General features: G+C 45.1%; 1 long non-coding RNA gene and 2 pseudogenes across 1 annotated transcript in view; 1 reads left to right on the top strand and 2 right to left on the bottom strand.

Moving 5' to 3' along the window:
- LOC137222667 (uncharacterized) overlaps positions 1 to 22,889 on the top strand; it is a 57,016-nt gene extending 34,127 nt beyond the window's left edge. Inside the window, exon 3 of the long non-coding RNA XR_010942535.1 lies at positions 20,704 to 22,889. This is a non-coding gene — a long non-coding RNA (uncharacterized lncRNA). The remainder of the gene's footprint in view (positions 1 to 20,703) is intronic.
- LOC137220596 (protein FAM76A pseudogene) lies at positions 5,983 to 7,566 on the bottom strand (annotated as a pseudogene).
- On the bottom strand, positions 7,484 to 13,674 carry LOC137222661 (protein KHNYN pseudogene; annotated as a pseudogene).
- Positions 22,890 to 24,209: the final 1,320 nt, after the last annotated feature.

Here is a 24,209-nt window from a genome sequence, read left to right as displayed (position 1 = left end):
GGAGGAAGTCCTCCTATGGAGAGTAGGGTGAGCATAGTAAAGGTTGTTATAACAGGTATTGTATTTCATGTTTGGGATAGTAGTAGTGTGGTGGTAGTGGAGTTTTGGATAAGTAGCATAAATATGGTGAAGGTTATTACAATGTAAATTAATAGATTTAGTAGGGTGAGGGCTGGGTCGTATAATAAAATAGCGGTTATTCATCCTATGTGAGCAATTGATGAGTAGGCTATGATTTTTCGGAGTTGCGTTTGGTTTAGTCCACCTCAGCCTCCGATTAGAATCGATAGAAAGGATATAGTGATTATTAGGTGTAGATTGATTGATGGTGAGATTTGATAAAGGATTGAGATGGGTGCGAGTTTTTGTCACGTAAGTAGAATTAGTCCTGTGCTTAGGGGAACACCTTGTGTAACTTCTGGTACTCAAAAGTGAAAAGGGGATAATCCTAGTTTAATGGCTAAAGCTATTGTTATTAGAACGGATGCTGTTGGGTCGAATAATTTTATGATAGTTCATTGGCTGGAGTGTATTAGGTTAATAATAATTGCTAGTATGAGTAATGAGGATGCTGTGGCTTGTGTTAGAAAGTATCTGGCTGAGGCTTCTGTGGCTCGAGGATTAGGTTTTTTTATTATGATAGGAGTGATGGCTATCATGTTTATTTCTAGTCCAATTCAGGCGAACAGTCAATGGGAGCTAATGGTTACAATTATTGTGCTTAGGACGAGGGTTGTTAATAGGGTGATGGAGACGAATGGGTTAATTAGTATGGGAAGGATATGAACCAACATTTCCGGGGTACGGGCCCGGTAGCTTATTTAGCTGACCTTACTATAGATTATGGTGTAGTGTGGTAGCACGGAGAATTTTGAATTCTTAAGGGTAGGTTCGATTCCTATTATTCTAGAAATAAGAGGACTCAAACCTCTATTATTTACTCTATCAAAGTAATTCTTTTGTAAGACATATTTCTTATTTTATGTTTGGGGTGGGATGCCTGCTGTTATAATGGGCAGTGAGATGTGTCATATGCAGAGAGCTAGTGTCAGTGGGAGGAAGTTTTTTCAGAGGATGTGTATTAGTTGGTCATATCGGAATCGGGGGTAGGATGCTCGGATTCATAGGAAGGATATTGTTAATAGTAGTGATTTAATGATTAGGTTTGTTGTGCATAGTTCTGGTGTGTAGGGGTCGTGGAATGCTCCTAGAAATAAGATAGTTGTGAATGTGTTTATTATGATAATGTTAGCCTATTCTGCTAGGAAGAACAGGGCGAAAGGGCCTGCTGCATATTCTATATTAAAGCCAGATACGAGTTCTGATTCTCCTTCTGTGAGGTCGAAAGGGGCTCGGTTAGTTTCTGCTAAGGTGGAAATAAATCATATTATGGCTAATGGTCATGAGGGGAAGAGTAGTCATAGTTTTTCTTGTGTAGTGTTTAGTGTGGATAGAGTGAAGGAGCCATTTATTAGAAGTACAGATAGAAGAATAATAGCTAATGTTACTTCATGTGAGATTGTTTGTGCTACTGCTCGTAGTGCTCCGATTAAGGCGTATTTTGAATTAGAAGCTCATCCGGATCATAGAATAGAGTAGACAGCTAGGCTTGATATTGCTAATATGAAGAGTACGCCTAGGTTTATGTTGATGAGGGGGTGTGCTATGGGTAGGGGAGCTCATATTGTGAGGGCCAGGGTTAGTGCGAGTACGGGTGCGATGATGAATATGGTGGTGGAGGAAGTGGCTGGTCGTAAGGGTTCTTTGGTGAATAGTTTGATTGCATCGGCGAAGGGTTGTAATAAGCCATATGGACCTACGATGTTTGGTCCTTTTCAGAGTTGTATGTAGCCTAGGATTTTGCGTTCTACTGATGTTAGAAATGCTACAGCTAAAAGAATGGGAAGGATGAGTGTTAAAATGTTAATTATAAACATTTGTTGAAGAGAGGATTTGAACCTCTGGGTATAAAAGCTTAAGTTTTATGCAATTGCCGTACTCTGCCACTTCAACAAAGCCCTGGTCTTGGGCAGAGTATGTTTGCGCTAGTTTATTAGGTTGAGACTGGGTCACTAATTGTTTGAAGGCGCTTTTTTAAAGTTGGCCTTATTCCTCTTGTCCTTTCGTACTGGGAGAAATGCGTAATAGATAGAAACCGACCTGGATTACTCCGGTCTGAACTCAGATCACGTAGGACTTTAATCGTTGAACAAACGAACCCTTAATAGCTGCTGCACCTTTAGGATGTCCTGATCCAACATCGAGGTCGTAAACCCTATTGTCGATATGGACTCTAGAATAGGATTGCGCTGTTATCCCTAGGGTAACTTGTTCCGTTGATCAAAATTTTGGATCAATAAGTGATATTATACTTTGGCTAGTAGGCCTAGGTTTTAATCACTCGGAGGGCTTTTTATACTCCGAGGGCACCCCAACCGAAATTGTCAACTCATATAAAGCTTTGTTATCCCTTGGTGGTATTATTTTGTGCTTTTTGGGTTGATTAATTAAAGCTCCATAGGGTCGTCTCGTCTTATTGTGTTATCCCCGCCTCTTCACGGGGAGGTCAGTTTCACTGATTAAAAGTAAGAGACGGTAAAACCCTCGTGTGGCCATTCATACAAGTCCTTATTTAGAGAACAAGTGATTATGCTGCCTTTGCACGGTCAAGATACCGCGGCCATTTAACGATTGTCACTGGGCAGGCAGTGCCTCTAATACTGGTTATGCTAGAGGTGATGTTTTTGGTAAACAGGTGGGGTTTGTGTTTGCCGAGTTCCTTTTACTTTTTTTAATCTTTCCTTGGTGCACACCTGTGTTGGGTTAACAGTATGTTTAATAAATAGTTGAGTGTTAGGTTATATTTATTGGCTGTTAACTATCAGTATATTATCAGTCACTGATATAAGCTTGTGCGAGGAGAAAATTTTTCTTGTTACTCATGTTACCAGTATTTCTTCTATAATTAAATAGATTAGTCCAATAGGCCAGGAGTTATTTTACTTATTGTTGAAATTAAAACTTATTTTTGTTGTTGAGCTTGAACGCTTTCTTAATTGGTGGCTGCTTTTAGGCCAACTATGGTTTAAGTTTTATATTACTCTCTAGTAAAGGTTGTATCCATTTCTAAAAAGCTGTACCTTTTTAGACTAACAATTAAACATACGTTGAAACTTGCTGTGGTTTTTAGTATTGTTTAATGTTGAACTGAAATTCCTTTCTTGGACAACCAGCTATCGCCAGGCTCGTTAGGCTTTTCACCTCTACTTACAAGTCTTCTCACTATTTTGCCACATAGATGAGTTTGTTCTAGTTACTGCTTGTAAGTAGCTCGTCTGGTTTTGGGTAATTTAACTTAAGATCTCTTTGCTAAATTATTACTAGTTAAGTCATTATGCAAAAGGTACAAGGGGTAAGCTTTGCTTTTTTCTACTTTTAATAATTCTTTCATCTTTTCCCTTACAGTACTTTCTCTATAGCGCCACTGATATTTAAATTTCTATCTCCTATACTTTAAATGTATGGTAAATGTTTTATTTGATTAACTTATAGTAGTAGTAATGGGGAGGGGTATGGGCTAGATATAGTTCAAGATGTGCACAAGTTGTGAAATCTTCTAGGTGTAAACTAGATGCTTTGTTTAAGCTACATCTTGTTTATCCAAGCACACCTTCCGGTATGCTTACCTTGTTACGACTTGTCTCCTCTTGTACGCTTGCTTAGCATGGGTTAGCGATCTGGGGCTTTGCTATGGCACTTGAGGAGGGTGACGGGCGGTGTGTGCGTGCTTCATGGCCTTGTTCAATTAAGCATTCTATTCTTAATTTACTGCTAAATCCTCCTTTAGTTTTTAGGTTTCATAAAAACTTTCGTGTGGGTTATAAGGGGTGTTCTTATTATAGAAAATGTAGCCCATTTCTTCCCAATCCATAGGTTACGCCTTGACCTAACGTTTTTATGTGCGATAGTTGTGCTTGCTTTCGTTCCTTTTTTAGGGTTTGCTGTTTGCTGAAGATGGCGGTATATAGACTGAAGTAGCAAGGATTGGTGAGGTTGATCGGGGTTTATCGTTTACAGAACAGGCTCCTCTAGAAGGATATGAAGCACCGCCAAGTCCTTTGAGTTGTGGGCTGTTGCCGATAGTACTCTGGCGAATAGTCTTGTTTTAGGACTATTTAAGTTTACGACTAAGCATAGTGGGGTATCTAATCCCAGTTTGGGTCTTAGTTGTCGTGTACTCAGTTTATGATAAAGTTACTTTCGTAGTTTAACTTAATTTTAATTATGGCTTTTTACAGCTTAATTAAGGCTTGACTTTATTTTTGTATTGCTCCTTGACACTCTTTACGCCGGGTGTCTGTTAATTTGGGTCAATCATATGACCGCGGTGGCTGGCACGAAATTTACCAACCCTAGTTAGCCATTATGAGCTACTAGCGTAGTGTGCTTGATACCCGCTCCTTTTAGTCTCTAATGATTTGGAGGGCATTCTCACTGGGATGCGGATGCTTTCATGTGTAAGTCTGCTAAGAACTAATAGAAAGGCTAGGACCAAACCTTTGTGTTGATGGGGCAGTAATGCCCATCTAGACATTTTCAGTGTCTTGCTTTATAAAAATTTAAGCTACATTAACCCGTGGAGTAGAAAATTATTTGTATGATTTCATTATGGGGCTTGTGTCAGATTTAGTGTTGATTTATTAAAAAAAAGTGCACGTAGATCTAGGGACGAAGCAGTGTAGGGGGGTGGTGAATATTAAAGCAGACCATCAGTTTTGTAAGGGGTAAGGGGGGTGTAAACCCCTATGAGATAGAGTTTTTTGAGCCCGGGGGGAATAATGGAGTACTATGTCCTGTAACCATTAATTAAATTACACCTGTTGGTTGTGCTAGTCCAATCAAAAATACACACAGGCCCAGCTACAATTTATCGGACTGTGACAGGGCCTTTCTAAGGCCATAGCTGAGCCTTGTGAGAATGCTCACCAATTAGAAGCATTTGCTCCTCGGAAACGCCTAGCAAGTTAAACTTACTGCTACACTTTTGGTAGACTGAGGTACAAATGTCGTCTGCCCTTATGATTACCTCTAACTCTAGTTCCGCCCCCTGCACTAATGATTCCAAGGTAGCTGGTTTTCCTGTTTCATGGCACACTACACATCTCTAGTTCCTTTCACAAACATCACCTAGAGGACCTGAGACAATGGCTAGAAATGCCAATCTATCCTCTCACCTGGAAAAGGCCTGAAGGGAAAACAGGACAAAATTCAGGCTGGGGCCAAGCTGCTTTTGATAGAGAAGCACCTGTTTTCAACACATTTCCATTAAAAGCAGGGCTGGGTAGGGAGGAGTGGGGAAGAGGTGGAGTGATATCACTGCCCCAGTCAGACTTATGGTCCCTACTAGAGCAGCTCATACTAACCTCCAAAATGCTCTGTAGTCCAAATATTATCCCATTTTGAATCAGGTAAAAAAAAAAAAAGTTACCTGAAAATGGCCCAGTATGACAACGGATGTAAGGGTATTTTTTAAAAAATAGGTGGCAGTGTGAGAATTTAAAATCAGTCACATAAAACAATCAAGAAAGCGGTAGGGGAGAGAAGTGTCCAGTACAACCTGGACAACCTTTCTTTCTGCCCTTAGGTGCCTTTTGGAGGATTTCTTGGAAGAGCATGTAAGAAGATACTTAACTCCATACTTACATATTGAATTGTTTCACCTTAGCCATCAGTTTTTAAGACTCCAAGGTAACAAAGAAAAGATCTGATTCTTTTACTAAACGCTAGAGAGTAGGACTTCTTTTTTTTTTTTTTTGCAGTACGCGGGCCTCTCACTGTTGTGGCCTCTCCCGTTGCGGAGCACAGGCTCCGGACGCGCAGGCCCAGCGGCCATGGCTCACGGGCCCAGCCGCTCCGCAGCATGCGGGATCTTCCCGGACCGGGGCACGAACCCGTGTCCCCTGCATCGGCAGGCGGACTCTCAACCACTGCGCCATCAGGGAAGCCCCAGGACTTCTTTTTAAGAGGCATCACTTTTACAAGAAGAATGAGCTAGGCTATCATTATTCCTTTATCAAGAAAAAGTTTGTTTTTTTAAAAACTCTGGCTATACGTAGTATAAAGTTCATACATAATATACCTGGAAAAAAACCAAAGAGTATACCCTGAAGCAAAAGGTTTATTGGAGAGAAAAAGTCTCTTCCACGGTACCAAGTCTTAAGGTGGCAGTTTTCAAAGTTCAGAGGGTGGCAGTGATGTAATTAATGCCAAAGTGTTTGCTCATGGGTGTGGCAGGATGCAATGATGGACCAAAAACAAAAAGCCATTCTGCAGTGACCAGCACACACATGCACAAGTAACGAGAGAGACGGTAGTACTGAGAGAAGGGTTTGGGATAGAGAGAGGGGAGTGAGGGAGAGATGAGAGAGAGCGAGCCTGAAACCCCAAATCATTCAAGCATGCAGTCATAATACAGCACAAAGCAGGTGTTTCCATTCAGCCCACTGCAATCGCACAAAGAAGGGTAACTATAGTAAAACAGAGATTTCTTAAGAAAGCTTGCAATTCCCAGAGAACAGCCAGGTTGCCACCCTAACCCAGGAATCCGTTGCTATTGCCAGGAGCGTCCTTGTGGTCTCTCGTGGTCTCTCGTGGTCTCTCACGGAGAGGTTATAGCTCCTGACTTCTCTGACTTCTTGTTCTTGGACAAGGCAGCTGCTTGGCTTCAGGAGCTCTCGGTTTTTGGCCTGCAATTGTTTGTGGGTTTTCTCCATCTGGTTCATTTTGGCTCTCATCTGAGATGCTTGGTATTGAGAATCAGCCTTCAACTCCGTGACCTTCTTCTCTTCTCTAAAATCATCTGATCCTTTTGATGCGGCATCTTCTTCAGAGTGGCTGCTTCTTCCTTTGGGCAAAGGTGACAGAGTGGTCAGTGCCTGGTGAGTCCAGAGTCAGGTCTGAGGAAAAGCTATCGCCATTGGTTGTGATCAACTCAAGCCTGGATTTTTTCTTTAGGATTTCATTTTGAATTGCAGATGTAGGAAGTGTTTTCTTGCTGCTTCTCCTGGTGGCTGGCACGGGAACAACTGCTCAGGTGCTTCCTCTGCTCTTTGGTCTTCTGAAGGACCCGTTTGTATGAAAGTGTGCACAGCCAGCGTAACAATTTCCCGTCTGGCTTTTTTCTGCCATCTTTCCTGTCAAATGCACCCTGCCGCCCGCTTGCCCTGTTCACAGGATTCTCTGAATGTGTGCAGCACTGGCTTTGGTGCCAGTGAATGCTGCAGTTACACTGCAGTGCTGCCGAGGTTTGGGCATTCCACACAACTGCACATTCTGAGCACACTTCTCGCATACTGTATTGGTTTTACTCTCCTGCCGGTACTCAGTCCTACAGTAGGTGCACTTCACAACGGGGGGTACAAGCCGACATTCCTTGCACAGCTGCTGCCCCTGAGACAGCGCCTCGAAGGGGAAGTGCTGGCGGCATTTGGTGCGGGCGTTGCTCACCGCCCTACCGGCCCCGCCCGCCGCTTTCTCTCTTGTGTGTCTCTTTGGAGAAATGTCTATTCACGCTCATTGCCCATTTTGGTGTTTGGTTTTTTGTTGTTGAGTTTTAGTTCTTTATATTCTGGATATTAATCCCTTATCAGATACATGATTTGCAAATGTTTTCTCACATTCTATGTGTTGCCTTTTTACTCTGATGAGAATGTCTTTAGATTCACAACTTTAATCTCAAGCAGCCCAATTTGTCCTTACTGTTTTGTTCTGGGCTTTTGGTATCATATCCAGGTGTCATATCCAGGAAATTATTGCCAAATCCATTGTTACAAAACTTTTGTCCCGTTTTCTTCCAAGAGTTTTATTGTTGTAGGTCTTACATTTAGGAGCTATTCGAGCTATTCAGTTAATTTTTTTTTTTTTTTTTGAAGTGGGTCTCGTTTTATGCAACATATATGTTCTGTAAAGAAGATGCTAGGGTCAGGTCACATGAACGTTTTCCTCGCAGAACATGGCTTCATTGGTTTGGTGACTGCTCAGCGCTTGAGCAAGTGCATTAACCGGGGACTGCGGACTTTCTGACACATATTCGTGCCGGCGGGGGGGGTGGGGGTTGCCCAAAAGGGACGCAGCCATTATAGGGCATGTTATACTGAGGATGCAGTGTTAAAAATCTAGGGCACAGGTCCTGGGGACAGAGGACCGTCAGCTCTCTGAAAGTGAGGTTTTGGTTAGGAAGCCTGTGCAACCACAGACAGACACACCTGAGGCTTGGTCCAAGTACCTTTCCTCCACGTTCTCATCTCTCCTCCCAACAGGCTTTTTTACCCCTGACTTGTAAGGTCACAGGCAGGCATAACTGAGACCAGAAGCCAAGTCTCCCTCTGCCTTCTCCAGCAGATCCCTGCTGCCCCACTGTGGCCCAGGAGCCCAGCCAGGCCTGGGACTCGTCCTGTCCTCTGGCCGTCAGAGCAGCAGCCAGGAGGAGGAAAGGCTTAGCTTCCTGGCCACCTGTTCTACATTCCCCTCCCACCCACTCTAGCCTCCATCCCCAGCTCAGTTCCCCTCCCATCCACTCTAGCCTCCATCCCCAGCTCAGCATAGAGGAGGGGCCGACAGTCCCCATCTCCGTGACTCACCCTTCCCAGCAGCCCCCATTCCCTACAGCAACCCTGCATAAAGCAAGGTTAAGAAGTTAAGGCTGAGCAGAACCTCCTGAGAGCTGGTTGAGGTCCTTACAGACCTGTCCCCAAAGTGCCCCAGGCAAGAGCATCCCCCACACACGAATGCGCTTCCTTGGTGCTTCCCTGAAAAGCACCAACTCAGGGTGAGACTGGGTCAGGGTCTGAGCAGCAGAGGGACCCTCACAGAATGAGCTGAGCTGGATGAGGCTGGGGCTGACGGGGTGGCAGTCACTCAGACAGGTGAGACTGAGCAGGGCCTCAGAGAGCTGGTTGACGTCCCGGCAGTACGGCCGCCGCAGGATGAAGTCCAAAACACCTCCAGCAGCTGGTGCCGGAGCCGCTCTGGCTCCCACGTCTTCCGAATGCCACCACTGCCTTTTTCCTCTTCTTTTCTCCCCCGCTGCTGCTGACTGTGTTCTGTGAAGCCCCTGGCAGAATGCTGCGCCTTAGAAGACCCCTGTGCCCTGACCGGCTTCTTCAGGAACTCATCCAGTGCAGGGCCATTTCGCCCCAGTGGGTCATCAGGCACCATGGTTTCCCACAAAGGTGAAGGGCAGCAGGCGCTCTAATGATTGCCATCCACTTCTCAGACTCCTCTGCCAGGTCCCGATGATCCCATCGGTCTCTTCAGCCAGCTTCACCATGAACCTGTCGTCATAGGAAGAGATCCTCTTGCCATCCAAGACCCGGGAGGGAGTCCCGGGAGGGAGTGAGGGAGAGCAGGCTGAGGGAATACAGCTTGTGCAGGAAGTGACCCTCTCTGACACCTTGGAGTCCCTACTGAAATGCCACTGAGGCACAAAGACAGTTATGTCGCAGTGGCCACGGCCCCAGAAGTACTGCACAGCAATGGCAATGCCCCGGCTGGAGGCCATGCACCATGGCCACGTTGCTGCCATCGATGACAATATGGCGGAGGTCTGGCTTGCGTGGCACATTGGCAAGGCACAGGGTGAAAGGGTCCTGGAGGGCCTCCTGGAAATGCTGCGTGCCAGTCACCAAATTACCCCCCCAGGTGCCTCGTTTCCACGGAGACCCCCGACCTTGAGCCACGACCTGCTGCTTGTCTGCCCAGTCTCCTGTGTCCCCTTCATCTCCACAGTGCCAATGGGGTTCAGGCGCTGGTGGGGGGCTGCGCACTCTTGGAGGTGAGGCTTCCCCATTATGGAGCTGCTGCAGGAGAGAGGCTCCCCGGGGTTGGGCTGCCTTCTGAAGGGGCCCTGGGTGCCAGGGCCCTGGACCCAGAACCTTCCTCTCTCCTGAGGCACCCCCTTCTTCCCCAGAGCCTTCCCTTTCAGAGGCACTGCCTGCCCTGCCTCTCCTCCTCCTGTGGCCTGAAGGCCACTTGTCTTTCCCAGTCCTCTTTCCCGGGCCACTCCTTCCATCCCAAATCCATCTCCCTGGGACCACCGTGCTTTGTCCCCTCCTTCCCCATAGCATGTCTCTCTCCCCTTGACTCCTGCCACCCTGCAGGTCCTGTGTCCAGAGACTCCCTGCCATCACTCAGGGGACTCCTGACTCCCTGGTGCTGAGCACCCAGCAGACCCCTGCCCCCCTGGATGCCTCTTGAACCAGGCTCAGCAGTTCTTCCTGGACAGCAAGGGGCAGCTGCAGCAGGGCCTCTGCAGCAGAGAAGAGAATTCTCTCAGCACTCCGGCGCACTGAGAGGCTCCAGGGGATGGCCCCAGCCGAAAGTCCCAGCTCAGCCGCTCCACCAGCTCCTCCACTCGGCTCTGGACCATGACAAAGGCCTCGGTCAGGCCGCTGACAAATCAGCGAGCCGGGCGCCCCCGGCACCAGGTGGGCTGATGTGCTCCAAGTCAGGCAATCAAGGAAGAAGCCCTGGGCTCCCAGAAAGATGCAGTGCAGTTTGGGTGAGTAGTGAATTGCATTCTGTAGCTCTGGGCTGCAGAGACCCTTCAGGTACTCCTTGGCTCTGCTAGCGTTCTCCTTGGGGCCCTCCAGCTGCAGCCAGATGTGAGGGTTCTCAGGACAGTCCTGCGGGAGGACGCTCATGGGGTTGCTGTTCTTGCACCTTGTCCTCGGCCTCTGCAGACACCGCAAAACGGTCATGGGACGGGGAGCCAGCCCCCCAGGTAGGCATGGCTCCTTGGCCGCCCAGCCCCAACGGGGACCTCTCTTCCCCACATCACGAACAGTTTTTTGAGTCATTTCCTGGCCAGGGGCGGAGTAAGCTGGGCCCCTCCCAGGGCTGGGCCTGCACTGAGCCCCAGCGCGTGCCCGCCCCTGCCAGCTGCAGGCTGCTCCCTGCCTGCGGCCAGAGCCTTGGCCCAGGCCCCCCAGAGTTAATTTTTGTATATCATGTTAGGTAAGGGTCCAACTTTTCCATGTGGATATTGCATTTCCCAGTGTTGTCTGTTGAAAATGCTGTCCTCTCCCCCATTGGATGGTCTTTTCACTCTATTCCCTTGGTCTATACATCTGTCTTTATACCAGTACCACACTGTTTTGAGTACTGTAGCTTTGAAATCAGGATATAGGAGTTGTCCAGTTTTATTCTTCTTTATCAATATTGTTTTGGCGTTTCAAGACCCCTTGAGATTCTAATTTGAATTTTATGATGGGTTTCTCCTTCTGCAAAAAATATTGGGGTATATATAGTTGGTTAACAATATTGTGTTACTTTCAGGTGTACTTATACATGTATCTATTATTTTTCAAATTATTTTCCCATTTAGGTTATTACAGAATATTGAGCAGAGTGTCCTGTGCTATACAGTAGTACAGTAGGTCCTATTTTAAATATAGTAGTGTGTATATGTCAATCCCAAACTCCCAGTATATCCCTCCCCCTACATCTTTCCCCTTTGGTAACCATACGTTTGTTTTCTAAGTCTGTATTTGTTTTGTAAATAAGTTCACTTGTATCATTTTTTTATTTAAAGATTCCTCATGTAAGTGATATCATATGATATGTCTTTCTCTGACTTACTTCACTTAGTATCACTTAGTATTATAATCTCCAGGTCCATCCATGTTGCTGCAAATGGCATTATTTCTTTTTAATGGCCGAGTAATACTCCATTGTATATATGCACCACATCTTCTTTATCCATTCCTCTGTTGACAGACATTTAGGTTGCCTTTCATGTCTTGGCTATTGTAAACAGTGAAACAGTGCTGCAGTGAACATTGGGGTGCATGTATCCTTTCGAACCATGGTTTTCTCCAGATATATACCCAGGAGTGGGATTGCTGGATCGTATGGTAGCTCTATTTTAAGTTTTTTAAGGAACCTCCATACTGTTCTCCATAGTGGCTGTACAAATTTACATTGACACCAACAGTGTAGGAGGGTTCCCTTTTCTCCACACCCTCTCCAGCATTACGTGTAGACTTTTTGAGCATCTTTTCATATGCCTGGGTGTTTGTTTTTTTTTTTGATATTTAGTTGCATGGGCTGTTTGTAGATTTTGGAGATTAATCCCTTGTCTCTAGCATCATTTGCAAATATTTTCTCCCCTTCTGTGGGTTGTCTTTTCATTTCTTTATGGTTTCCTTTGCTGTGCAAAAGCTTTTGAGTTTAATTAAGGTTCCATTTGTTTATTTTTGTTTTTATTGCCATTACTCTAGGAGACTGATCAAAAAAGATACTGCTGCAACTTATGTGAAAGAGTGTTCTTCCTATGTTTAGGTCTTTAATCCATTTTGAGTTTATTTTGTATATGGTGTTATGTGCAGAAGTCCAGTTTTCCCAGCACCACTTGTTGGAGAGACTGTCTTTTCTCCATTGTATATTCTTGCGTCCTTTTCTTAGATTACTTGGCCATAGTGCATGGGTTTACTTCTGGGCTTTCTATCCTGTTCCATTGATCTATATTTCTGTTCTTTTGTGCCAGTTCCGTACTGTTTTCATCATGTTTGTAGTATAGTCTGAAGTCAGGGAGCCCGATTCCTCCAGCTCTGATATTCTTTCTCAAGATTGCTTTGTCTATTTGGGGTCTTTTGTGTCTCCGTCCGAATTTAAAAATGTTTTGTTCTAGTTCTGTGAATGACATTGGTGATTTGATAGGGATTGCACCGAATCTATAGATTGCCTTGGGTAGTTACAGTCATTTTGAAGATGTTGATTCTTTCAACCCCAAAACATGGTATACCTTTCTGTCTGTTTGTGTCATCTTTGACTTCTTATAGTTTTCGGAGTACGGGTCTTTTGCCTCCTTAGGTAAGTTTTTTCCTAGGTATTTTATTCTTTTTGATGCAGTGGTAAAGATTCCTGATCTTTCGTTGTTAGCATATAGAAATGCAACCGATTTCTCAAATTTGTATCTCTCCATTTTTTGTATCCTGCAACTTTACCAGATTCATTGATGAGCTCTAGTAGTTTTCTGGTAGCATCTTTACAATTTTCTACATATAGTATCATCTCATCTGCAGTGAGTTTTACTTCTTCTTTTCCAAGTTGGATTCCTATTATTTCTTTTTATTCTCTGATTGCCATGGCTAGGACTTCCAAACTGTGTTGAATAAAAGTGGTGAGAGTGGGTGACTTCCCTGTTGGCACAGTGGTTAAGAATCCGCCTGCCAATGCAGGTGACATGGGTTCAAGCCCTGGTCCAGGAACATCCCACATGCTTTGAAGCAACTAAGCCTGAGCACCACAACTACTGAAGCTTGCGTGCCTAGAGCCTGTGCTCCGCAACGAGAGAAGCCACTGTGATGAGAAGCCTGTGCACCACAACAAAGAGTAGCTCCTGCTCACCGCAACTAGAGAAAGCCTGTGAACAGCAACAAAGATCCAACACAGCCAAAAATAGTAAAAACAAAGAGGAAAACAAAACAACCCAGGCTCGCAACTCCAAGGTTCGGGTGAGCTCTCCTGTTAGTAGTAATATTTCATACCTGTTGTCGCAAATTAAGCTCTGCCCATGCAACTCCACTGAGGATAACAAACTCTGAGCCTAGTTTCTCCTGGATTCTGCCCTAAGTACTAATTCACTAATTTAAATACATGTCCTTTCCCTGTAATAAATACATGTCCTTTCCCTGTAATATAAACTGTGTATAACTGCTTTTCTGAAACAGAGCTCTGTAGTGAGCTCTGTAGTGAATCCCCAGACCTGGGGCTGGTCTTGGACACCCCTGACACCCCACAATATGATAAGAAGTAATTCACTAGAGGAGCTTCACAGTCAATTGAAACTGGCAGAGGAAATTAGTGAACTTGAACACTGACTGATGGTACAATCTGATATGAATGAAGGTGGAAGAGCCTCAGAGAAATGTGGGGCAGCGTTTAGTGCACCAATACTGGGTGACGGCAGCAGGAGAGAAAGAAGAGGACAAATACTCAAAGAAGTACCGGCTGAAAACGTGCTAAATTTATTGAAAATCACCAAACTACATATACAGATGTCCAATGGACTCTGAAGAATAAACTGCCAAGTGTTCCACACACAGATACATCACAGTGAAAATGGTGAAAGTCAAAGACAAGGAGAAAAGCTTGAAAGCAGCAAGAAAAACACCTTGTCCCCTAAAAGCGAACCACTGTAAGACCATGAGCTGGCTTTTCAGCTGAAACCAGGGAGGTTACAGGTAATGGGATAACACAAAGTTATGAATATGAAGAGAAGCCACTGCAATGGGAAGCCCGCGCACCGCAAGGAAGAGTGGCCCCCGCTCGCCACAACTAGAGAAAGCCCACGCACAGCAACGAAGACCCAACGCAGCCGAAATAAATTAATTTAAAAAATTAAATAACTAAGTAAATAAACAACAAAGAAAAAACTGGCATCACAAACAGGATGGATGGAGTCATGCTTGCAACTGACCTCAGGGAATAGGAACTGGGAACCAGGCCAAGCAGTGCCACCAGGAAATGCAACATGAATTGGTATCTGTATCACCTGGAGCGATGTGCAGGGGGCCTTCAGCCCATCATCAGAGAGGGGTCATCCTGTGACAGCCCGCTCTGCCAGTGCTGTTGAAACAGACGCACAGCTCCTGCCGCAAAGGTTCCCATCCCCAGTATTACAGACATGATACTGACATCTCAAGGCTCCTATTTAGCTGTCCAGGATCCGGCCAACAGGTTCTTGGCCCCAATAATTGAAGACTCACAACCTCAACTTGCTTCCACTTTTTATTTTATTTTTTTATTGTCTGAGGCTAGATCCTCGTGATGTGTAGCGGTCCCACAGGGGATCCCGCTGCAACCATTCTGCTCACCACGGGGGGCATAATAAAGGCTGATCCCCCAATGCCCCGAGCACCCACGGCAGTTTTAGGCTGTCGGAAGGAGAAACCGAGGCACTTAACAGAGTCAAACCGACCCAAGGGCTACTCCCTGACGAGCTAGACTCAGAATCCGCACACATCTGATCCATCGCACTGCCCTTAGAAAACTGTTCAGATCATGTCTCATATCTGAATCAGGCTAGCAAAACTAACAGTGGGAAACTGTGCCTTGAAGGCTGAATAGCTCCTGGACAGACAGCCACCTATGGTAACACCAGCTGAGTTTATGTATGATGCCCATGGAACTGATACTTGCAAGTATTTAACCAAATGGGAAAACCTGACCAAAGATAACTTGTCCCTGAAATGGCCAAAATGGGGTACTTTTGATTTACCTACATTGGTTTATTTGCACGTTTAATTAGAAAAAGCATACATCTTTATTGGAGTATATAATTGCTTCATGATGCTGTGTTAGTTTCTGTTGTACACCAAAGCGAATCCACCATATGCATGCACATGTCCCCATATCCCCTCCCTCTTGTGTCTCCCTCCCACCCTCGCTACCCCACCCCTCTAGGTGGCCACAAAGCACCGAGCAGATCTCCCTGTGCTATGTGGCTGCTTCCCACTAGCTATCTGTTTTACATTCGGTAGTGTATATAGGGAGGCATATTCTAATTGGGACCTGGAAGCCTCACAAGTGAGGAAATAATAAAATGGCTTCATTGTAAGAAACAAACCAAAAATGATTAGAAACGGCGGTGGCTGAATTAGAGAAAGCCTCAACCTCCATCTCCAGCTTCTTGATGTTCTCTTCTTTCTGAGTTGCCCGCTCTGCCCTGCCCTTCCTGTTCTCCCTCCTCCACCAAAATATATTGAATGCGAGATAGAAAATGAAAGCAACACCAAGTTTAAGGAGAAGCCCATGAGCAGAGGGGAACCTGCTCTATCTACAGCCCCTGGACTAGGACAAAACTTAGGAACTTGACTAAGGATTTTCCAGATCCCTTACAAAGACCCTTTAGCTTTTGCTAAGGAATTTGATCTTACAGTAAGAACTTACGAGCCTGGATATTCAGACTTGTACCAGCTCTACATTGACTAGTCTCTGAAAGTAAAGCAAAAGAATGGCTCTAAGACATAAATTGGAAAGCACCTATGGAGGATTTTCAGAAGTGTGAGGATACAGATCGCCAGACAGGTAGAGAAGTTGCCCACATTTTATCAGGCTATTCCAGAAATCTTCCCACAGAAAACAGATTGAGCATGGGACTTCCCTGGTGGTCCAGTGGCTAAGACTCCACGCTCCCAATGCAGGGGGCCCAGGTTCGACCCCTGGTCAGGGAACTAGATCCCACATGCAGCAACTGAAAGATCCTGCATGCCACAACGAAGACCCAACACAGCCAAATAAATAAATAAGACATGTATTTTTAAAAAAGAAAACAGATTGGGCAAAGATCCATCAGTGTAAATAGAGGCCAAGAGAAACTGATTATTTTGAAAGATTTGAAAAAACATTCAAACAACACTCTGGCATGGATCCAGAGTTTTGTAAACCATCAGAATGATTCAGTATTACATTCTATTTTTCTAGAAGGTATTTTTCTAGAAGAATTAGATGAAGAATTGGTACGCCTGGTTAAAAGACATGAACTTGATTGGGCCACTATGCATACTAATGCCCTTGTCACTGCTGCTGCTAAGCTTTCTAAAACCTTATGGAAAGGAGAGAAGGAAAAAGCCAAGATTATGACTGCAGCTACAGCAGTTTGGCGGCCCTCCAAAACTCACCTGCCCAAATTCCAGCCAGGCTTGGAAACTGCAAAAAACATGTACATTTTAAAAGGGATTGCCACAAATTCAAGCGAGACTTGGAACAAGGTAAAATAAAAAAGGAAGAGAGGTGCTCTGAGGATTACGAGAGGGCATTTTCCCCTCCTCCTCACAAATACCTTAGGGGAGACTGAAATAACTATCAGAGGGGAAACTTCTAAGGCCCTGTGGACACAGGGGCTCCACTCTGTCCTTAACCCGACCCTTATTCACTGCCCTCTCGCTCGGGGTAAACAATCGATTCTCATGGTAGGGGTTTCAAACTTTCCTGTGCAGGTTTTTAAATCAGAACCAGTAATTGTTCAGCTAGGAACTGTCACAGGAGGACATGTACTCCTTTTGGTGAATGTGCTCCAATTCATCTGATTGGATGAGACCTTTTAGAGGCATATAATGCCCATATTGCCTTTTCACCTGTAGGTGAAATGATTTTAGACTTAGAAGCTGTAGATGCTGAGAACATAATTACTGAAAAGTGAATGGTTATGAAAATCAAAATTCAGACAAATCAAGAGGAAATTAATGATTTGCTGTTACAGGACAGCTGCATGTAAATCAATGGAGTTAGAACACACCCTCACACCATGCACAAAAATAACCTCACAATAAAGACTTAAACATAAGACATGATACCATGAAACTCCTAGAAGAGAGCATAGGCAAAACATTCTGACATAAACTGTTCCCTTAATGTCAGGGATGTTCCCTTAAGTCAGTCTCCCAAGGCAATAGAAACGAAAACTTACAAGCTTTTGTACAGCAAAGGAAACCATAAACAAAAGAAAACCTAAAAGACAACCTACGGAATAGGAGAAAATATCTGCAAATGATGTGACTGACAAGGGCTTAATTTCCAAAATATATTGGGTGGGCCAAAGTTTGGGTTTTTCCATAATATCTTATTGGCCAACCCAATACAAACAGCTCATACAACTCAACAACAACAAAAAAACCCAATCGAAAAATGGGCAGAAGACCTTAATAGACGTTTCTCCAAAGAAGACACAAATGGCCAATAGGCATGAGAAAAGATGCTCAACATCACTAGTTATTAGAAAAGTGCAAATCAAAACTACAGTGAGCTACCACCTCACACAGGTCAGAATGGCCATCATTAAAGTCTACAGATAACAAATGCTGGAGAGGGTGTGGACAAAAGGGAACCCTCCTACACTGTTGGTGGGGATGTAAGTTGGTGCAGCCACTATGGAGAACAGTATGGAGGTTCCTCAGAAAACTAGAGTTACCATATGATCCAGCAATCCCAGTCCTGGGCATATATCCAGACAAAATTATAATTCAAAAAGATACATGTACCCTAACGTTCACAGCAGCACTATTCACAACAGCCAAGACATGGAAACAACCTACATGTCCACAGAGGAATGGATAAAGAAGATGGGGTACATTTATACAATGGAATATTAGCCAAAAAAAAAGAACGGAATAATGCCATTTGCAGCAACATGGATGCAACTAGAGATTACCATGCTAAGTGGAGTAAGTCAGAGAGAGAAAGACTAATACCCTATCACTTAAGTGTGGAAATTAAATATGGCAAAAATGAACGTATCTACAAAACAGAAACACACTCACATAGAGAACAGACTTGTGGTTGCCAAGGGTCGGGGGAGAAGGGAGAGGGACGGGAGTTCAGGGTTGGTAGGTGCAAACTATTACACTTAGAATGGATAAACGACAAGGTTCTACTGTGGAGCTCAGGGAACCGAGCACAGGGAACTATATCCAATCTCCTGGGATAAACCAGAATGGAAAAGAGTATTTCAAGAAGATGTACATGTAAAACTGAGTCACTTTGCTGTGCAGCAGAGACTGGCGCAACACTGTAAATCAACTACGCTTCAGTAAAAAAATAAAATGATTTGCTATTACAAGTGCCTACGGAATTATGGTCCTCTTCTTCCTCAGATATTGGGAAAGTTTAAATGGCTACTCCTATTAAGGTAACTATGGATAATTCCAAGCCTCTATCTAATATCCGACGATAGCCACGCAGACCGGAGGCATTAAAAGTATCCAGGAATCCTTAAGAAAAGACTTACAATTCCTTGCACCAGTCCCTGCGATACTCCCATTTTACCAGTAAGAAACCAAATGGAAAGGCCTGGAGGCTGGTTCAGGACCAGAGCTCCAAGTACTCTTGTGATTCCCTGCCACCCTGTCGTCCCTAATCCTCCCACACTGCTCTCGGCCATCCCATCAGACACCTGTTATTTCCCAGTAGTTGACCTACGGAGCGCATTCTTGAGTATTCCAGTAGAAAAGAAAGTCAATACCTACCTCTTCACCTTTACATGGGAAGATGGCCAACCTACTTGGACAGTTATGCCACAAGGCTATACTGAAAGCCCTACTTTTTCTCAAATACTTCAGGCCGATTTGGCTGATGTACACTTTCCTAATGACTCTGCTCTGATTCAGTACGTATACTTTTGTGTTCTAGAACTGGACAGGATTGCCAAGAGACACTATCCACTTGCTGCAACAACTAGTGTCAAGAGGCATAAAGTGTCCAAAGACCAACTACAATTCTGCTCACCAACTGTGCGATAATTAGGTCATTTAATATCTAAGGAAGGATTGTTGATTGATTCTGAAAGGCTTAAGGGAATCCTAGCTTTCTCACTCCCCCAGAGAAAGAAACAGTGGAGAGGATTTCTAGGTCTAACTGGGTATTGCAGGAATTGGGTACCGAGTTTCTCCCTCGTGGCCTAATAACCTCTATGCGTTACTCAAGTCTCATCAGCCAGAGGGACTTCCCTGGCCGTCCAGTGCTTAAGACTCCACGCTTCCACTGCATGGGGCACGGGTTTGATCCCTAGTCGGGGAACTAAGATCCCACATGCTGCGGGACATGGCCAAAACAATTAATTTTAAAAATACTTAAAAAAAAAAAAAAAAAAAAACCTGATCAGCCAGACCCAATTGAATGAATGAACAGAAGGAGAGAAAGCTATAAATGCCCTGGAACCTACACTAGCCCGGGCTCCAGCTCTGGCCCATCCTAACTATAAACTACCATTTTCCCTCTTTGCGCCTGAAGACAGAGGACACGTCCTGGGTGTATTCAACTCAGAGGCACTGTGACCACAGGATGTTATAGTCGCCAAGAGCTCCCACCCTGTATGAGAGCTATTTCGGCGACTGCCCTCTTTATGCAAAGCTACTGAAGAACTTCTCATGGGGTCTCCTCTGGCTGTGTTTCTCACTCAGTTCATTCTCTCTTAAGTTCCCATCATACTCAACACTATTCTGTGAGTCGCTTGGCCTCTTAACGAAGGTTTATGACCTATGTTGTATCTGTCCTAAATGTAATCCTGGTAAACCCCTTCATGGCTCGCAAGGCCACTTCCCCCTCCCTGAGGAGCCCTTGTAGGTTTGGCAGCTGGACTCCATCCACGTGCCTTCCTCTGAAGGCTATAAACGCATCCTGGTCACGGTCTGCATGTTTTCACACTGGGTGGAGGCATTTCCTTGCAGAAGGCCGGTAGCCTTCACAGTAGGCAAATTACTGTTGGGAAAAAAATAATTCCACTTTGGGGCATTCCTTCTGAGTTGCATAGCGACCAGGGAACCCATTTTACTGGACAGATTATTAACTCCACTGGTAAGATTCGGCCGCTAATGCAACATTTTCACTGCACCTATCACCTCAATCCTCAGTGGTAGTAGGAGGGACCCAAGAGCACTATTAAAACACAATTGGCTAAATTTTCAGAGGCTTTTCATCTTCCACGGCCAAAAGCTCTTCCCTTGGTAACTCCTCAACCTTAGCTCTACCCGCTTTGGTAAACATCAGTTGTCTCTCTTTGAAATAATTACTGGGCGGCGACCTGTGCCTTTAGATGAAGGTACGTATGAACCAGCGCTGCTTCAAGGTCACATTCTACATTACTGTCAGGGACTCATCAAAGTGCTTAAAGAAAATGAAAAATTAGTAACTGATTTCCTTCCACAGTGAGCTCCTGGGAGACGAAGACCTTATTAAGGGTCACGGGTTACAGCCTGGAGATATTGGAAAAGACGTCAAAAAAGGGACTCTCTACAACCACGTTGGAAAGGACCATACCAGCTACTCATAACAAATCCCTGGGGGGGCAAAACTTAAAGGACTAATCTCTTGGAGTCACGTCTCTCACCTCAGAAGGGCCTCCCCTCCTGAATGGACTGCAGCCCCTATTTGTGACACCCCACTTGCACTAAGAGAGGCTCCATCAGACCAGGATGAGAGGAACACGACAGCAGTGGTAGACAGCCAACCCAAGAGTCCAGACCAGACCTGTAAGAAACCGCCTCTCTCCATCAAAATGGAAAGTTATGGGACTTCCCTGGCGGCCCAGTGGTTAAGACACCCCGCCTTCCCTGCAGGGGTCACGGGTTCCATCCCTGATCAGGGAACTAAGATCCCGCATGCCGCGCGGCACAGCCAAAAAATAGAAAAAGAAATGGAAAGTTACTGTTCTGTTTCTAGCTGTGTTCTTAGGCCAATGTTTAGGGTGGAAGGAAAACTCTTTAGTAAAACTATCACAAAGTATAGGTACTGGGGGAGGTTAACTGATTGCTGTCATCACTTTAATCTGTCAGTACAATGCCGATTAAACCCCTTGTAATTCCTGCCACTGACTTTTCAGATGTTTCTAATGGTACCACTTACTCAGACACACCTCCCTCTGGCCTAACTTTTCAGGTTCAAATTCTCCAAAACACTAATATGTCCGTCCCTTGACTGACACTATCTTCGGTTCTTAGAGATGGCACACAACTCACCCTAGGCCCCCCTCACTCTGTCGCTTACTTTTTTTTGGCCGTGCCGCGCAGCTTGCGGGATCTTAGTTCCCCGACCAGGGATCAGACCCGAGCCCCCTGCAGTGGAAGCACGGAGTCGTAGCCACTGGACCGCCGGGGAAGTCCCCGTGTCCCGTACTTAATTAACAGAGGTCTTAAAGAGAAAGATACAAGTCACGTATGCCAGCAACTCCCCCACCTCCAGTATCATATGGATAGCTTTTGGAAAGTGTGCAAAAGAAATGGCCCACGGTTTAATACTGTGTTACGAGAACTTCCAGTTAACGAAGCCATCAACAAAAGCCCTCTGGGAGGAGTCACTTGTGCTCCCCCAGGTTTTGTCTTCATATATGGTATTGGAACGGACCCACCTTCCCAAGGGTATTCACATAAATGTGTGAAGAGCTGGCAAGTAGAAGGCGGGACGTTATGTTACCCCATTGTCTATCCAAAAAGAGAGATGGACCTCCTTTTTCTCCCCATTACAGAGTCAGGAGATCCATGAGAGGAGGATACCAAAGAAACCTGGTGGCAAAGTCTTTTCGGAATCTTGGTTCCTAGCGCAGGAGTATATGTGAACAGGGATACGTTTAGAAACCTATCAGCCACCATTGGTCAGATGGTTGAAGAAACTCCAAGAAGCACTGCAGCACAGCAGAAATGCTTAGATTCCTTAGCCCAAGTTGTGTGAGATAACGGAATTGCCCTAGATCTCCTACTGCCCAAACAGGGAGGTGTTTGTGCTATTGGCCACACGTGTTGCACTTAGGTTAACACCTCCAGAGGTTGAGACACGCCCGGGTAAAATTTTCCGAAGAGCAAAATGGTTACAAGATGTAAGAAAGAGTGATCCTTTAAGTCAGCGGTCCCCAGTCTTTTTGGCACCAGGGACCGGTTTCATGGAAGACAGTTTTTCCATGGACCGGGGCGGGGGCAGGGAGGTATGGTTCAGGCAGTGATGCAAGTAATGGGGGGTGGCAGGTGCCACTCACCTCCTGCTGTGCGGCCCGGTTCCTAACAGGCCGAGGACTGGTAGTGGTCCGCGTCCCAAGGGTTGGGGACCCCTGCTTTAAGTGACCTTTTTAGTCAGCTACCCTCAGGACTAGGCAACATTTTCCTCTTGCTTTACAGACAATTGTTATTCTATGCACTGCCATTCTTTTCCTGGCTATCAAATTACTCACGACATGTATCCCTGCTTGTTCTAAGTCTACGGCCAAAAGCACACCTACAATGATTGTACAACAAACTGAGATGACTGATCAAATGTATAATCTATAAAACTTGCCTTCATCAGTGTATTTCTATGATTACTGCATTAAATTACTATGATAAAATATATAATGATGCTTAAACAAATTGAAACTGCTGATCATTTCTATAATTCTGTATAAGGTAATGGACATACACAGTGCACATAAAGTACAACTGGCCTAAGTCCTATTGGACACCCTAGAATTGGCTACCAGTCAGTCCTTGCCAAGCATCCTACTAGCGCATCCCCCTCCCCCCAAAAGAAAAAAAAAGGACCGGGCTCTCGAGACCCAGCATGGAGGGACATGATGAATCGGAGGCAGGTAAGCAACCACCTCGGCACCAAAGGACCAAATAGTTGATCATCTAATGCTTTCTATCAAAAGATTTATGATCTAAAGGGGGAAGATGATGAGGGAAATCATAAATATTTTATGGCAGGACAATCAAACTAAGAAAGAAAACAAATGACATGCTCCCTTTGTGACAAGCTTTTCCCAGTGTTCAATGTGCATATCTATAGGATACATTAACCGGCTCTCCTCAAAGCAGCAGGATGAAATCAACCTTTGAGAAAAACATGACCCTTTCTTTAGACGCCAGCATTTCAATATTGTAATTCTATGACTAATATATCTCTTTTTCATCTCATACAAGGGTACAGGGGGTCACACTGACCAAAGGCTTGTCTGTACATGCAATATTAAGGGGAAAAAAACCCCAACTTGTGGATTGAGCTATGTACACAGTGCTAACCTGTCAATATGAGACATAATTTGTCTCAAAAATGTATAAAACTGCATCTCTGACTCCTGATCAATGGAGCCGTTTTCAGACTTTCTGAGAATGTTTCCTGGGTTATAATCCTCAGTTTGACTCGAATAAAATTCTCTTCTTTTTTCTTAACTTGACTGTTATTTGATTTTCCGTCAGCAGGCCTCACTGCTGAAATGGAAATTACACCTTAAGGAAAGGGCTATACCTGATGTCAAGGGCCTTTCCCGAATATAGGAGGATGTGACTTCCCCCATGCTCAGCCCCTTGCCCTCTGACATGAAGATAGTGTCGGCCTAACAGTTGCGAAGCCCCTTGGGACCAACTGTCTGACACGGAAAGGGAGCTGGTGTTCTTCACTGACAGAAGCACCACCCCTGTACACAAGGCCGCCTGCTGGACAGCTGTGCCGTGCTTTCCTGCTGGTGGCATATCCCCCATCTAGGAGGGCTTGCCTGGCAGAGTTGATGGTGGTGTGCCTGGCTCTACCACTGGCCATCAAAACGAGACCCCAAGGACACAGATTTTCACTGACTCCCGAGCAGTAGCCAGTGGGCTCACAGTCTGGTCTGGACAGTGGCCTCCTTGGGGCACCTCCACTTGGAAAGAGATGGCAACACACACACTGATGATGGATACTCGTGGCTCTGC

This window comes from Pseudorca crassidens, chromosome 3 (genome assembly GCF_039906515.1).
Source record: "Pseudorca crassidens isolate mPseCra1 chromosome 3, mPseCra1.hap1, whole genome shotgun sequence".
In the NCBI taxonomy this organism is placed as follows: domain Eukaryota; kingdom Metazoa; phylum Chordata; class Mammalia; order Artiodactyla; family Delphinidae; genus Pseudorca; species Pseudorca crassidens.
The sequence above is the reverse complement of the archived record's forward strand: the minus strand, read 5'-3'. Positions and strand labels throughout refer to the sequence as shown.